Raw genomic sequence first — 14098 nt, 5'->3', positions numbered from 1 at the left:
CTTTTTCACGAAATCTCCCCCCCAGTTTCTACATAACATTTCCTTAACTTTACAAAAAAAATATTTTAAATCCTCACATTCTATAAACAAATGCATAAGAGTTTCCGGGAAACGTCCACATACGTCGCATTCCCTTTCTATCTCACAATTAATTTTCTTTAGCACCACCTTTGTAAATATTCTATTATGTCTTAGTTTGAAATCATTATTTTCACACTCCTTACTATTATATTTTACATTTAAATTTCCCCATATCTTTTTTTCATCCAATTCCGGAAAAACTACTTTCCAAAATTTCTCAGCAGCCGGCCTTCTACACACTTTTCCTACCATTATTCTATACAATCTTTTCACTGGTATACTAGATAAATGTACTTTCTTCTTACTGCTACCAATGAACAAATTAGGAAATACAAATAAATCTTCTCTTTCAACTTCACTATTTATTAAATCAACCCATGCTCTTGGTATACTATTCTTTATCTTGTCATACATATTATTCACTGTTCCCCTTCCCACCTCTTCATCCCATTCATTGATTATGTCAAAAATAGCTTCCCCAGGTAAAAACCCTGGAATTACCTCATATGTATAATCTTTTATTTGCCGTAGACCTGCACTCATAAATACTTTATTATACAAAACTTTTTCTTTGTTCTTGATTTTCTCATTCAGAAATATAGGTTGATTCATAATCAGGTCAATATGTCCACATTCATAATATACATTAGGCAACAACTCTGCCCATGCATTTAGCACCTCTTTATAAAAATCTGGTACCTTTTCAAACATTGCCCTTTTAAGCCCCATCAATAAACCATTATCCTCACAACCACCACTCTCCTCTAAGTAGACTCTAAAGAAGTGTTTCCAGCCATAATCTTCACTGTCATACAAATATTTCTTTACTGTTTTTATCCTAATAGCTTTTCTTTTGACATCTAAATCTACAAGTTTTAAACCTCCATCCACATAGTCAGCAATCAATGTTTTCTGAGATATTCTCACTCCTTTACCATCCCATATAAAATTTGACACCACATTATTCAATTCATTTAGGACCCACTCCGGCATGTCCAGGACTCCCAAAACATACACAAATTTGGATAATACCAAAGCATTTGCAACAATTACTTTCCCTTGTAACTTTAGTTTTCTATTTTTCCAGAAATTCAACGTTAGCTTGACTTTATTAAGGATCCCAGTCCAAGTTATATCTTTTGCCTCTTTCTCCTTTACACCAATGTTTACTCCCAGCACTTTAATAAAATCCTTTGCGCTCTTGAATGGAATCTCACACCCGTTTACATTGATATCCCCAACAAACATTATTTCAGTCTTCTCTATATTAACTTTAGCACCCGATGCCTTGCCATATATATCTATGATCCCCATAATGCTTCCAATACTTTCTATATCCTTCACAGTACAAGTAGTGTCATCAGCGTACTGATGTACAACACTGACACCACCACCTGGGATTCCAACACCCCTTACTTCTTTATTACTATTTATCAATGTAGCTAACGGTTCTGTAGAAACACTGTACAGCAGAGCTGACAAAGGACAGCCCTGCCTTACTGACCTCTCCACAGGGAAAGTATCTGTTAACACTCCGTTACATTTAACACAACTTTTAGCCCCACTATACAACAGGTTGATCCAAGATACAAACTTTGGCCCAAACCCAAACCTCTCCAAAGTCTGTAATAAAAAGCTGTGCTCCACTCTATCGAAAGCTTTGTTAAAGTCCAAACTTAAAACTATACCACCTTCATTTTTCATTTGATTAACAACATCCCTAATTGTACAAATTACATCTGCAATATCTCTTCCAGGTATGCCGTAGGCTTGTGTTGATTCAATAATGCTCCCAATCACCTTTTTCATCCTATTCGCTAACACTTTAGTCAGTATCTTATAATCCGAATTTAGAAGGCTAATAGGCCTATAATTTTCTAACTTTAATCTACTGCCCCTATTTTTGAATAAGATCGTTAACATTCCAGTTGACATAGACTCAGGGATTTCCTTATTCTCTTCCATATAATGAAACACCCTCACTAAAATGGGTGCCAAAATATCTACAAAGACTTTATAGAACTCATTTGTTAAACCATCCAAACCCGGACTTTTATTACCTTGCGTGCTAACAATTGCTTCCTTGATTTCCATAATCGAAATCTCTTGATCACACATCATTCTATCTGCCTGCGATACTTTGGCACTAATTGTATCCAACACTTTTACAACACACACTTTATCTACATCATTCTTTTTGTAAAGATTTCTGTAAAAGGTTTCAACTGTCTCTAAGATCCCAACAAAATCGTTTACCTTTACACCTCTTTCATCTTCCAACTCTACAATGTAACTCTTAGTTTGTTTTCTTTTTTCCAGACCCCAAAAAAAGGATGTACATTTCTCTCCCTCCAAAGCGTACTGTGCCCTGCTCCTAACAATAGCACCCAAACATTTATTTTTTTCATAACGACCCAGCTCTGCATGGATTTTCAAATAATTCACAACATCATAGTCTGGATCCGTATCAGCCTTTTCAAGTTCATGCAACATCCTATTCCTAAGCATTATTTCTTTCTGCTTATCTAAACGGTTATGATTTTTTGCGTACCTAATACTCCTATTTTTTACTTTTACTTTCACTTCCTCCCACCATAAACACACATTCTCTTTTAACAGTACATTAGACATTTCATCATTAATACATTCAACAATTTCATTTCTATATCCTTCCTCCTTTAACAGACTGGCATTTAAACACCAGACACCTCCCCCTCTCCTCTCCACACCAAAACCCATTTGAAATGACATTACTGCATGATCACTATATGCTGTAAAGGTATATGACACCTTCTTAACATTCTGCACCAATTCTTGTTTTGCTAGACATAAATCAATTCTGCTTTGTTTTAATTCCTTTAGAACCACCTGCCTTCTAGAGAATACTCTTCTGTTTGGATTTTCAGCCCTCCATATATCTACTAGATTCTCCTCATTCATAAGTTTCCATAATGCATTTCTAGAAGAGTCATATCTGAATTTAGCACAACTAGAGGCATCCATTCTACTACACCTCACATTAAAATCTCCTATCAGTATACAGTTTTCTGAGCACAGTGTTTTTAATTTGTGAAACATTTCTCTCCTTTCAGATTCAATGTTTGAAGCATAAACATTAATTAAACGAAAAACTACATTTTGAACTTCAAATTCAATTACAATAAGTCTGCCATCATTGTCAGCATATATTTCTTTTACATTTTGCACCACATCATTTTTTATCAAAATAGCCACACCACATGTTTTATCCCCTCCATGACTACAAAAAATTTAATCTGACCATTTACTCTTAATCTCCTGCATTTTGGAGTCTGTCCAATTGGTCTCTTGAAAACACAACATGTCTGCCTTAACAGACACTAATACCTGCTCAAATTTGCTCATGTTTCTCAAACTGTTACCATTTAGGGATGCGACTGTAATCATTATGAATGTGTGCAGAAGTATAATCAGAGCCAAACAAGTCCTTAAAAATCCTACTTTTTCTTTTTTCCTAAACCCATCATCTCCCTGGTTTTCGACAATGACCTCTTATTTTTTACAAACAACTGAAGATCCTCACTATCTATTTCATCATCCGTCTCTTTATTTGGATTTTTGGGGGGATCGGCGGGGAAGCCTTTTGAAAAGTGCGCTTTAACAGTGCCTGTGACTTCAGTGGACCCAGCCCACTCTTTGGTGTAATTTTTACACAGGCTTAAAGCTGGCTCAGGCACCTGAGAAGCACCTTGCACCATCTCTACCTGTGTATGTCTTTCACCCATCATGTGCTGCTGTTCCACCTTGTCAGCAGCAGAGACTAAAACGGCGTCTCGTGCTTTGCCAGGAGACATTACAGGCTCTTCAAGCTTATCTGCCACTGTCTCTGGAGTCACACTCTCCATGTCACTCTCATCCTCCCTCTCCATAGGCACACTCCCCTCTTCCTCAGACGTGAGGTCCATTGTTTGCAAAAGTAAGTGATTTTCTCCCTTATTACAGCTACATCTAACTTTAGGTCTGTCACACATTTTGCACACATTTCCTATGTTCCGACATTCTCTGGCATAATGCCCTTGTTCACTACATTTGTGGCATGTGAATTCCGGACATTCCTTAAGTATGTGCCCCGGCTGAATACATAATCTACATACCTTCACTTGATTGTCGTGGATTACACGAAAATATTCAAATCCCTCGACAGTGTTAAATTTTGTAGAATATGGCAAGGATTGCACATTGTCTGTAAACTTTACCTTGCAAAATCTTGTCCCATCTACAATGTCCGTTCCTGGCCACATCCTCCTCTTGATTGGCGTGGTCGCCTTCACCTTCCAGCCTTTTAGTTTCTCTTCTATCTCCTCATCCGTAATGTATGCGGGCAAGTTCAAAAAGGACACCACCAGCTCATCGTTCCCTAGTTCTTTAGCCATGATTTGACAGTTCTTTATCTTTAGCCCGTCTATTAGTCTTTCTTTTCCATTTACATGAGACATTGTTACTTCATACTTATTCCCGTCTTTCATTCGACATCCCAGTATTGTTCCGCAAACTTCCTTTATTCCTCTCAGCAATTCCATCGTTGTTATTTTCCCTTCTCCACTTATTTCCACGTTCACCGTCAGTTCCTTCTCATATGTTCTTTTTTTCAGTTCTTCGTTTAACATTCTGATTTCACTGTTGTCCTTTCTCGTCGTCGTTTGTATTCTTGATGTCGAAGCCATGTTGTCCGTCCGGTTATTTTAAGCAATATCCCCCAAACAGCTCACGCTGATGGGGGACAATAGCAAAAACGTTTCACAGAAACTTCACTACAGTCACTCACAAACTTTCAAACTTATAAGTCAACTAGACCTCCAAAAAAAAACGATATTCTCTCTCAAGCACTCAGACACCTGCTTCTCTTCCACTTCCTGAAACTCCAAAAAGGGGCGTGTAAAGCGAACGTGATAACCGCTACACTACAGAAACTGCTTCAACAATTATCTTCAAGGAGTAAACCGAATTTTACAGATATTCATGGCACGTGTTGAAATTTCCAAATTTAGGAATTTATGAAAATAACTATTCTCTTTTAAAAGTACTGTACCTACTGCACGTGTTTAAGAGCACTGTTTCAGCCCGGTTTCGAACCAAGGACCTTTCGCGTGTAAAGCGAACGTGATATCCACTACACTATAGAAACTGCTGCTTGATTTTCCTGCAAGAAGTAAACCGAATTTTACAGATATTCATGGCACGTATTCGAATTTCCAAAATAAAGAATTCATGAAATTTTCTGTTACCACTACGGTAAATCAGAACATGTCAATGAGCGTTGTTTCCGCCCGGTTTCGAACCAGGGATCTTTCGCGTGTGAAGCAAACGTGATAACCACTACACTACAGAAACTGCTGCTACATTTAGCTGCGAGGAGTAAACCGAATTTTACAGATATTCATGGCACGTATTCGAATTTCCAAAATACAGAATTCATGAAAATAACAATTCTTTGTTGAAAGTACAGTACCTACTGCACGTGTCAAAGAGCTCTGTTTCCGCCCGGTTTCGAACCGAGGACCTTTCGCGTGTTAAGCGAACCTGATAACCACTACACTACAGAAACTTCTGCAACAATTATCTGCAAGGAGTAAACCGAATTTTACAGATATTCATGGCACGTGATCAAATTTCCAAAATTAGGCATTTATGAAAAAAACTATTCTCTGTTAATAGTAGAGTACCTACTGCACTTGTCAAAGAGCACTGTTTCCGCCCGGTTTCGAACCGAGGACCTTTCGCATGTAAAGCGAACGCGATAACCACTACACTACAGAAACTGCTGCTTGATTTTCCTGCAAGAAGTAAACAGAATTTTACAGATATTCATGGCACGTGTTCAAATTTCCAAAAGTAGGCATTTATGAAAATAACTATTCTCTGTTAATAGTACAGTACCTACTGCACATGTCAAAGAGCAGTGTTTCCTCCTGGTTTCAAACTGAGGACCTTTCACGTGTAAAGCTAACGTGATAACCACTACACTACAGAAACTGCTGCTACATTTAGCTGCAAGGAGTAAACCGAATTATTCAGATATTCATGGCACGTGTTGAAATTTCCAAATTTAGGCATTTATGAAAATAACTATTCTCTTTTAAAAGTACTGTACCTACTGCATGTGTCAAAGAGCTCTGTTTCCGCCCGGTTTTGAACCGAGGACCTTTCGCGTGTTAAGCGAACGTGATAACCACTACACTACAGAAACTTCTGCAACAATTATCTGCAAGGAGTAAACCGAATTTTACAGATATTCATGGCACGTGTTCAAATTTCCAAAATTAGGCATTTATGAAAATAACTATTCTCTGTTAATAGTAGAGTACCTACTGCAGGTGTCAAAGAGCACTGTTTCCGCCCGGTTTCGAACCGAGGACCTTTCGCTTGTTAAGCGAACGTGATAACCACTACACTACAGAAACTTCTGCTTGATGTTCCTGCAAGAAGTAAACCGAATTTTACAGATATTCAGGGCACGTATTCGAATTTCCAAAATAAAGAATTCATGAAATTTTCTGTTACCACTACGGTAAATCACAATGTGTCAATGAGTGTTGTTTACGCCCGGTTTCGAACCAGGGACCTTTCGCGTGTGAAGCAAACGTGATAACCACTACACTACAGAAACTGCTGCTACATTTAGCTGCGAGGAGTAAACCGAATTTTACAGATATTCATGGCACGTATTCGAATTTCCAAAATACAGAATTCATGAAAATAACAATTCTTTGTTGAAAGTACAGTACCTACTGCACGTGTCAAAGAGCTCTGTTTCCGCCCGGTTTCGAACCGAGGACCTTTCGCGTGTTAAGCGAACGTGATAACCACTACACTACAGAAACTTCTGCAACAATTATCTGCAAGGAGTAAACCGAATTTTACAGATATTCATGGCACGCGTTCAAATTTCCAAAATTAGGCATTTATGAAAATAACTATTCTCTGTTAATAGTACAGTACCTACTGCACGTGTCAAAGAGCACTGTTTCCTCCCAGTTTCAAACTGAGGACCTTTCACGTGTAAAGAGAACGTGATAACCACTACACTACAGAAACTGCTGCTTGATTTTTCTGCAAGGAGTAAACCGAATTTTAAAAATATTCATGGCACGTATTCGAATTTCCAAAATAAAGAATTCATGAAATTTTCTGTTACCACTATGGTACTTCAGAATGTGTCAATGAGCGTTGTTTCCGCCCGGTTTCGAACCAGGGACCTTTCGCGTGTGAAGCAAACGTGATAACCACTACACCACAGAAACTACTGCTACAATTAGCTGCGAGGAGTAAATCGAATTTTACAGATATTCATGGCACGTATTCGAATTTCCAAAATACAGAATTCATGAAAATAACAATTCTTTGTTGAAAGTACAGTACCTACTGCACGTGTCAAAGAGCTCTGTTTCCGCCCGGTTTCAAACCGAGGACCTTTCGCGTGTTAAGCAAACGTGATAACCGCTACACTACAGAAACTGCTTCAACAATTATCTGCAAGGAGTAAACCGAATTTTACAGATATTCATGGCACGTGTTCAAATTTCCAAAATTAGGCATTTATGAAAATAACTATTCTCTGTTAATAGTACAGTACCTACTGCACATGTCAAAGAGCACTGTTTCCTCCCGGTTTCAAACTGAGGACCTTTCACGTGTAAAGCGAACGTGATAACCACTACACTACAGACACTGCTGCTACATTCAGCTGCAAGGAGTAAACCGAATTTTACAGATATTCATGGCAAGTGTTGAAATTTCCAAATTTAGGCATTTATGAAAATAACTATTCTCTTTTAAAAGTACTGTACCTACTGCAGGTGTCAAAGAGCACTGTTTCCGCCCGAGGACCTTTCGCGTGTAAAGCGAACGTGATAACCACTACACTACAGAAACTTCTGCTTGATTTTCCTGCAAGAAGTAAACCGAATTTTAAAAATATTCATGGCACGTATTCGAATTTCCAAAATAAAGAATTCATGAAATTTTCTGTTACCACTATGGTACTTCAGAATGTGTCAATGAGTTTTGTTTCCGCCCGGTTTCGAACCAGGGACCTTTCGCGTGTGAAGCAAACGTGATAACCACTAGACCACAGAAACTACTGCTTGATTTTCCTGCAAGAAGTAAACCGAATTTTACAGATATTCAGGGCACGTATTCGAATTTCCAAAATAAAGAATTCATGAAATTTTCTGTTACCACTACGGTAAATCAGAACATGTCAATGAGCGTTGTTTCCGCCCGGTTTCGAACCAGGGATCTTTCGCGTGTGAAGCAAACGTGATAACCACTACACTACAGAAACTGCTGCTACATTTCGCAGCGAGGAGTAAACAAAATTTTACAGATATTCATGGCACGTATTCGAATTTCCAAAATATATGAAAATAACAATTCTTTGTTGAAAGTACAGGACCTACTGCATGTGTCAAAGAGCTCTGTTTCCGCCCGGTTTTGAACCGAGGACCTTTCGCGTGTTAAGCGAACGTGATAACCACTACACTACAGAAACTTCTGCAACAATTATCTGCAAGGAGTAAACCGAATTTTACAGATATTCATGGCACGTGTTCAAATTTCCAAAATTAGGCATTTATGAAAATAACTATTCTCTGTTAATAGTAGAGTATAGTAGAGATAATTGTGTAGTTTGAGTTTGAGTATTATCGAGGTGTGCTAGCCAGCCGCGACGCGGCGCCAGACTTACTCAACACACCTAGTCATCATTAACCCACTGCCAGATAGCCATCCGTTACCGACTAGCAGCGCTGTAGTTACTAATACTTCACAACGGAACGATTTGACTAGTGCAGTGTTACCTAGCGAGCTACCTAGTTGTCTTTGTCATAGCTTGATAATTGTTAATTGATAATTGTTAGCTAGCCAGCCATCGAGGTTAGCTAGCCAGCTATTTCCGTCCCCCGCGACGCCATTTTTCCTAACCTAGCCAACTATTACCGACGAGCAGCATTGTTGAAACTAAATACACTACAAGGAACGTCTTGATTAGTGTTATGTTAGCTAGCTAGCTACAAAGTTGCTTTGTATCATGACAAGGTGTAGTACTGAAACTACCGAGGTTACCTAGCCAGCTACACGTTCAAAGTCAACAACGCAGCCACTGCTAGCTAGCCTACTCCACCAGCCAGCAGTACTGTATCATTTTAGTCAATAACATTTTTGCAACGTAAGCTTAACTTCCTGAACATTCGAGACGTGTAGTCCACTTGTCACTCCAATCTCATTTGCATTAGCGTAGCCTCTTCTGTAGCTTGTCTACTATGTGTCTGCCTATCCCTGTTCTCTCTCCTCTGCACAGGCCATACAAACGCTCCACACCGCGTGGCCGCTGCCGCTCTAACCTGGTGGTCCCAGCGCGCACGACCCACGTGGAGTTCCAGGTCTCCGGCAGCCTCTGGAACTGCCGGTCTGCGGCCAACAAGGCTGAGTTCATCTCAGCCTATGCTACCCTCCAGTCCCTAGACTTCCTGGCGCTGACGGAAACATGGATCACCACAGATAACACTGCTACTCCTACTGCTCTCTCCTCGTCTGACTACGTGTTCTCGCATACCCCTAGAGCATCGAGCCAGCGGGGTGGTGGCACTGGAATCCTCATCTCTCCCAAGTGGACATTCTCTCTTTCTCCCCTGACCCATCTGTCTATCTCCTCATTTGAATTCCATGCTGTCACAGTTACCAGCCCTTTCAAGCTTAACATCCTTATCATTTATCGCCCTCCAGGTTCCCTTGGAGAGTTCATCAATGAGCTTGACGCCTTGATAAGTTCCTTTCCTGAGGATGGCTCACCTCTCACAGTTCTGGGTGACTTTAACCTCCCCACGTCTACCTTCGACTCATTCCTCTCTGCCTCCTTCTTTCCACTCCTCTCCTCTTTCGACCTCACCCTCTCACCTTCCCCCCCTACTCACAAGGCAGGCAATACGCTTGACCTCATCTTTACTAGATGCTGTTCTTCCACTAATCTCATTGCAACTCCCCTCCAAGTCTCCGACCACTACCTTGTATCCTTTTCCCTCTCGCTCTCATCCAACACTTCTCACTCTCCCCCTACTCGGATGGTATTGCGCCGTCCCAACCTTCGCTCTCTCTCTCCCGCTACTCTCTCCTCCTCCATCCTATCATCTCTTCCCTCTGCTCAAACCTTCTCCAACCTATCTCCTGATTCTGCCTCCTCAACCCTCCTCTCCTCCCTCTCTGCATCCTTTGATTTCCTCTGTCCCCTATCCTCCAGGCCGGCTCGGTCCTCCCCTCCTGCTCCGTGGCTCGACGACTCACTGCGAGCTCACAGAACAGGGCTCCGGGCAGCCGAGCGGAAATGGAGGAAAACTCGCCTCCCTGCGGACCTGGCATCCTTTCACTCCCTCCTCTCTACATTTTCCTCTTCTGTCTCTGCTGCTAAAGCCACTTTCTACCACTCTAAACTCCAAGCATCTGCCTCTAACCCTAGGAAGCTCTTTGCTACCTTCTCCTCCCTCCTTAATCCTCCTCCCCCTCCCCCCCCCCTCCTCCCTCTCTGCGGATGACTTCGTCAACCATTTTGAAAAGAAGGTTGACGACATCCGATCCTCGTTTGCTAAGTCAAACGACACTGCTGGTCCTGCTCACACTGCCCTACCCTGTGCTTTGACCTCTTTCTCCCCTCTCTCTCCAGATGAACTCTCGCGTCTTGTGACGGCCGGCCGCCCAACAACCTGCCCACTTGACCCTATCCCCTCCTCTCTTCTCCAGACCATTTCCGGAGACCTTCTCCCCTACCTCACCTCGCTCATCAACGCATCCTTGACCGCTGGCTACGTCCCTTCCGTCTTCAAGAGAGCGAGAGTTGCACCCCTTCTGAAAAAACCTACACTCGATCCCTCCGATGTCAACAACTACAGGCCAGTATCCCTTCTTTCCTTTCTCTCCAAAACTCTTGAACGCGCCGTGCTTGGCCAGCTCTCTTGCTATCTCTCTCAGAATGACCTTCTTGATCCTAATCAGTCAGGTTTCAAGACTGGGCATTCAACTGAGACTGCTCTTCTCTGTGTCACGGAGGCTCTCCGCACTGCTAAAGCTAACTCTCTCTCCTCTGCTCTCATCCTTCTAGACCTATCTGCTGCCTTTGATACCGTGAACCATCAGATCCTCCTCTCCACCCTCTCCGAGCTGGGCATCTCCGGCACCGCGCACGCTTGGATTGCGTCCTACCTGACAGGTCGCTCCTACCAGGTGGCGTGGCGAGAATCTGTCTCCGCACCACGTGCTCTCACCACTGGTGTCCCCCAGGGCTCTGTTCTTGGCCCACTCCTATTCTCGCTATACACCAAGTCACTTGGCTCTGTCATATCCTCACATGGTCTCTCATATCATTGCTATGCAGATGACACACAATTAATCTTCTCCTTTCCCCCTTCTGACAACCAGGTGGCGAATCGCATCTCTGCATGTCTGGCAGACATATCAGTGTGGATGACGGATCACCACCTCAAGCTGAACCTCGGCAAGACGGAGCTGCTCTTCCTCCCGGGGAAGGACTGCCCGTTCCATGATCTCGCCATCACGGTTGACAACTCCCTTGTGTCCTCCTCCCAGAGTGCTAAGAGCCTTGGCGTGACCCTGGACAACACCCTGTCGTTCTCCACCAACATCAAGGCGGTGACCCGATCCTGTAGGTTCATGCTCTACAACATTCGCAGAGTACGACCCTGCCTCACACAGGAAGCGGCGCAGGTCCTAATCCAGGCACTTGTCATCTCCCGTCTGGATTACTGCAACTCGCTGTTGGCTGGGCTCCCTGCCTGTGCCATTAAACCCCTACAACTCATCCAGAACGCCGCAGCCCGTCTGGTGTTCAACCTTCCCAAGTTCTCTCACGTCACCCCGCTCCTCCGCTCTCTCCACTGGCTTCCAGTCGAAGCTCGCATCCGCTACAAGACCATGGTGCTTGCCTACGGAGCTGTGAGGGGAACGGCACCTCCGTACCTTCAGGCTCTGATCAGGCCCTACACCCAAACAAGGGCACTCCGTTCATCCACCTCTGGCCTGCTCGCCTCCCTACCTCTGAGGAAGCACAGTTCCCGCTCAGCCCAGTCAAAACTGTTCGCTGCTCTGGCACCCCAATGGTGGAACAAGCTCCCTCACGACGCCAGGACAGCGGAGTCAATCACGACCTTCCGGAGACACCTGAAACCCCACCTCTTCAAGGAATACCTGGGATAGGATAAAGTAATCCTTCTAACCCCCCCCCTTAAAAGATTTAGATGCACTATTGTAAAGTGGTTGTTCCACTGGATATTATAGGTGAATGCACCAATTTGTAAGTCGCTCTGGATAAGAGCGTCTGCTAAATGACTAAAATGTAAAAAAAATGTAGAGTACCTACTGCACGTGTCAAAGAGCACTGTTTCCGCCAGGGTTTGGAACCGAGGACCTTTTGCGTGTAAAGCGAACGCGATAGCCACTACACTACAGAAACTGCTGCTTGATTTTCCTGCAAGGAGTAAACCGAATTTTAAAAATATTCATGGCACGTATTCGAATTTCCAAAATAAAGAATTCATGAAATTTTCTGTTACCACTATGGTACTTCAGAATGTGTCAATGAGTGTTGTTTCCGCCCGGTTTCGAACCAGGGACCTTTCGCGTGTGAAGCAAACGTGATAACCACTACACCACAGAAACTACTGCTACAATTAGCTGCGAGGAGTAAATCGAATTTTACAGATATTCATGGCACGTATTCGAATTTCCAAAATACAGAATTCATGAAAATAACAATTCTTTGTTGAAAGTACAGTACCTACTGCACGTGTCAAAGAGCTCTGTTTCCGCCCGGTTTCAAACCGAGGACCTTTCGCGTGTTAAGCAAACGTGATAACCGCTACACTACAGAAACTGCTTCAACAATTATCTGCAAGGAGTAAACCGAATTTTACAGATATTCATGGCACGTGTTCAAATTTCCAAAATTAGGCATTTATGAAAATAACTATTCTCTGTTAATAGTACAGTACCTACTGCACATGTCAAAGAGCACTGTTTCCTCCCGGTTTCAAACTGAGGACCTTTCACGTGTAAAGCGAACGTGATAACCACTACACTACAGACACTGCTGCTACATTCAGCTGCAAGGAGTAAACCGAATTTTACAGATATTCATGGCAAGTGTTGAAATTTCCAAATTTAGGCATTTATGAAAATAACTATTCTCTTTTAAAAGTACTGTACCTACTGCAGGTGTCAAAGAGCACTGTTTCCGCCCGAGGACCTTTCGCGTGTAAAGCGAACGTGATAACCACTACACTACAGAAACTTCTGCTTGATTTTCCTGCAAGAAGTAAACCGAATTTTAAAAATATTCATGGCACGTATTCGAATTTCCAAAATAAAGAATTCATGAAATTTTCTGTTACCACTATGGTACTTCAGAATGTGTCAATGAGTTTTGTTTCCGCCCGGTTTCGAACCAGGGACCTTTCGCGTGTGAAGCAAACGTGATAACCACTAGACCACAGAAACTACTGCTTGATTTTCCTGCAAGAAGTAAACCGAATTTTACAGATATTCAGGGCACGTATTCGAATTTCCAAAATAAAGAATTCATGAAATTTTCTGTTACCACTACGGTAAATCAGAACATGTCAATGAGCGTTGTTTCCGCCCGGTTTCGAACCAGGGATCTTTCGCGTGTGAAGCAAACGTGATAACCACTACACTACAGAAACTGCTGCTACATTTCGCAGCGAGGAGTAAACAAAATTTTACAGATATTCATGGCACGTATTCGAATTTCCAAAATATATGAAAATAACAATTCTTTGTTGAAAGTACAGGACCTACTGCATGTGTCAAAGAGCTCTGTTTCCGCCCGGTTTTGAACCGAGGACCTTTCGCGTGTTAAGCGAACGTGATAACCACTACACTACAGAAACTTCTGCAACAATTATCTGCAAGGAGTAAACCGAATTTTACAGATATTCATGGCACGTGTTCAAAT

The 14098-nt window shown here is 42.2% G+C and overlaps 12 non-coding genes across 12 annotated transcripts; all 12 read right to left on the bottom strand.

Moving 5' to 3' along the window:
* Positions 1 to 5172: 5172 nt before the first annotated feature.
* On the bottom strand, positions 5173 to 5245 carry trnav-uac (transfer RNA valine (anticodon UAC)). Its single transcript has one exon. It is a non-coding gene; the product is annotated as a tRNA-Val (tRNA).
* A 133-nt stretch (positions 5246 to 5378) lies between these two features.
* On the bottom strand, positions 5379 to 5451 carry trnav-cac (transfer RNA valine (anticodon CAC)). Its single transcript has one exon. It is a non-coding gene; the product is annotated as a tRNA-Val (tRNA).
* A 355-nt stretch (positions 5452 to 5806) lies between these two features.
* trnav-uac (transfer RNA valine (anticodon UAC)) lies at positions 5807 to 5879 on the bottom strand. The gene has a single exon. It is a non-coding gene; the product is annotated as a tRNA-Val (tRNA).
* Positions 5880 to 6234: 355 nt separating this feature from the next.
* On the bottom strand, positions 6235 to 6307 carry trnav-aac (transfer RNA valine (anticodon AAC)). Its single transcript has one exon. It is a non-coding gene; the product is annotated as a tRNA-Val (tRNA).
* Positions 6308 to 6448: 141 nt separating this feature from the next.
* On the bottom strand, positions 6449 to 6521 carry trnav-aac (transfer RNA valine (anticodon AAC)). The gene has a single exon. It is a non-coding gene; the product is annotated as a tRNA-Val (tRNA).
* Positions 6522 to 6868: 347 nt separating this feature from the next.
* trnav-aac (transfer RNA valine (anticodon AAC)) lies at positions 6869 to 6941 on the bottom strand. Its single transcript has one exon. It is a non-coding gene; the product is annotated as a tRNA-Val (tRNA).
* A 347-nt stretch (positions 6942 to 7288) lies between these two features.
* Positions 7289 to 7361, bottom strand: trnav-cac (transfer RNA valine (anticodon CAC)). Its single transcript has one exon. It is a non-coding gene; the product is annotated as a tRNA-Val (tRNA).
* Positions 7362 to 8331: 970 nt separating this feature from the next.
* Positions 8332 to 8404, bottom strand: trnav-cac (transfer RNA valine (anticodon CAC)). The gene has a single exon. It is a non-coding gene; the product is annotated as a tRNA-Val (tRNA).
* Positions 8405 to 8538: 134 nt separating this feature from the next.
* On the bottom strand, positions 8539 to 8611 carry trnav-aac (transfer RNA valine (anticodon AAC)). The gene has a single exon. It is a non-coding gene; the product is annotated as a tRNA-Val (tRNA).
* A 4099-nt stretch (positions 8612 to 12710) lies between these two features.
* Positions 12711 to 12783, bottom strand: trnav-cac (transfer RNA valine (anticodon CAC)). The gene has a single exon. It is a non-coding gene; the product is annotated as a tRNA-Val (tRNA).
* Positions 12784 to 13753: 970 nt separating this feature from the next.
* On the bottom strand, positions 13754 to 13826 carry trnav-cac (transfer RNA valine (anticodon CAC)). Its single transcript has one exon. It is a non-coding gene; the product is annotated as a tRNA-Val (tRNA).
* Positions 13827 to 13960: 134 nt separating this feature from the next.
* trnav-aac (transfer RNA valine (anticodon AAC)) lies at positions 13961 to 14033 on the bottom strand. The gene has a single exon. It is a non-coding gene; the product is annotated as a tRNA-Val (tRNA).
* Between the last annotated feature and the right edge of the window lie 65 nt (positions 14034 to 14098).

This window comes from Salmo salar, chromosome 07, assembly GCF_965601325.2.
Source record: "Salmo salar chromosome 07, fSalSal1, whole genome shotgun sequence".
In the NCBI taxonomy this organism is placed as follows: Eukaryota; Metazoa; Chordata; class Actinopteri; order Salmoniformes; family Salmonidae; genus Salmo; species Salmo salar.
This window is presented reverse-complemented; position numbering and strand designations above follow the sequence as displayed.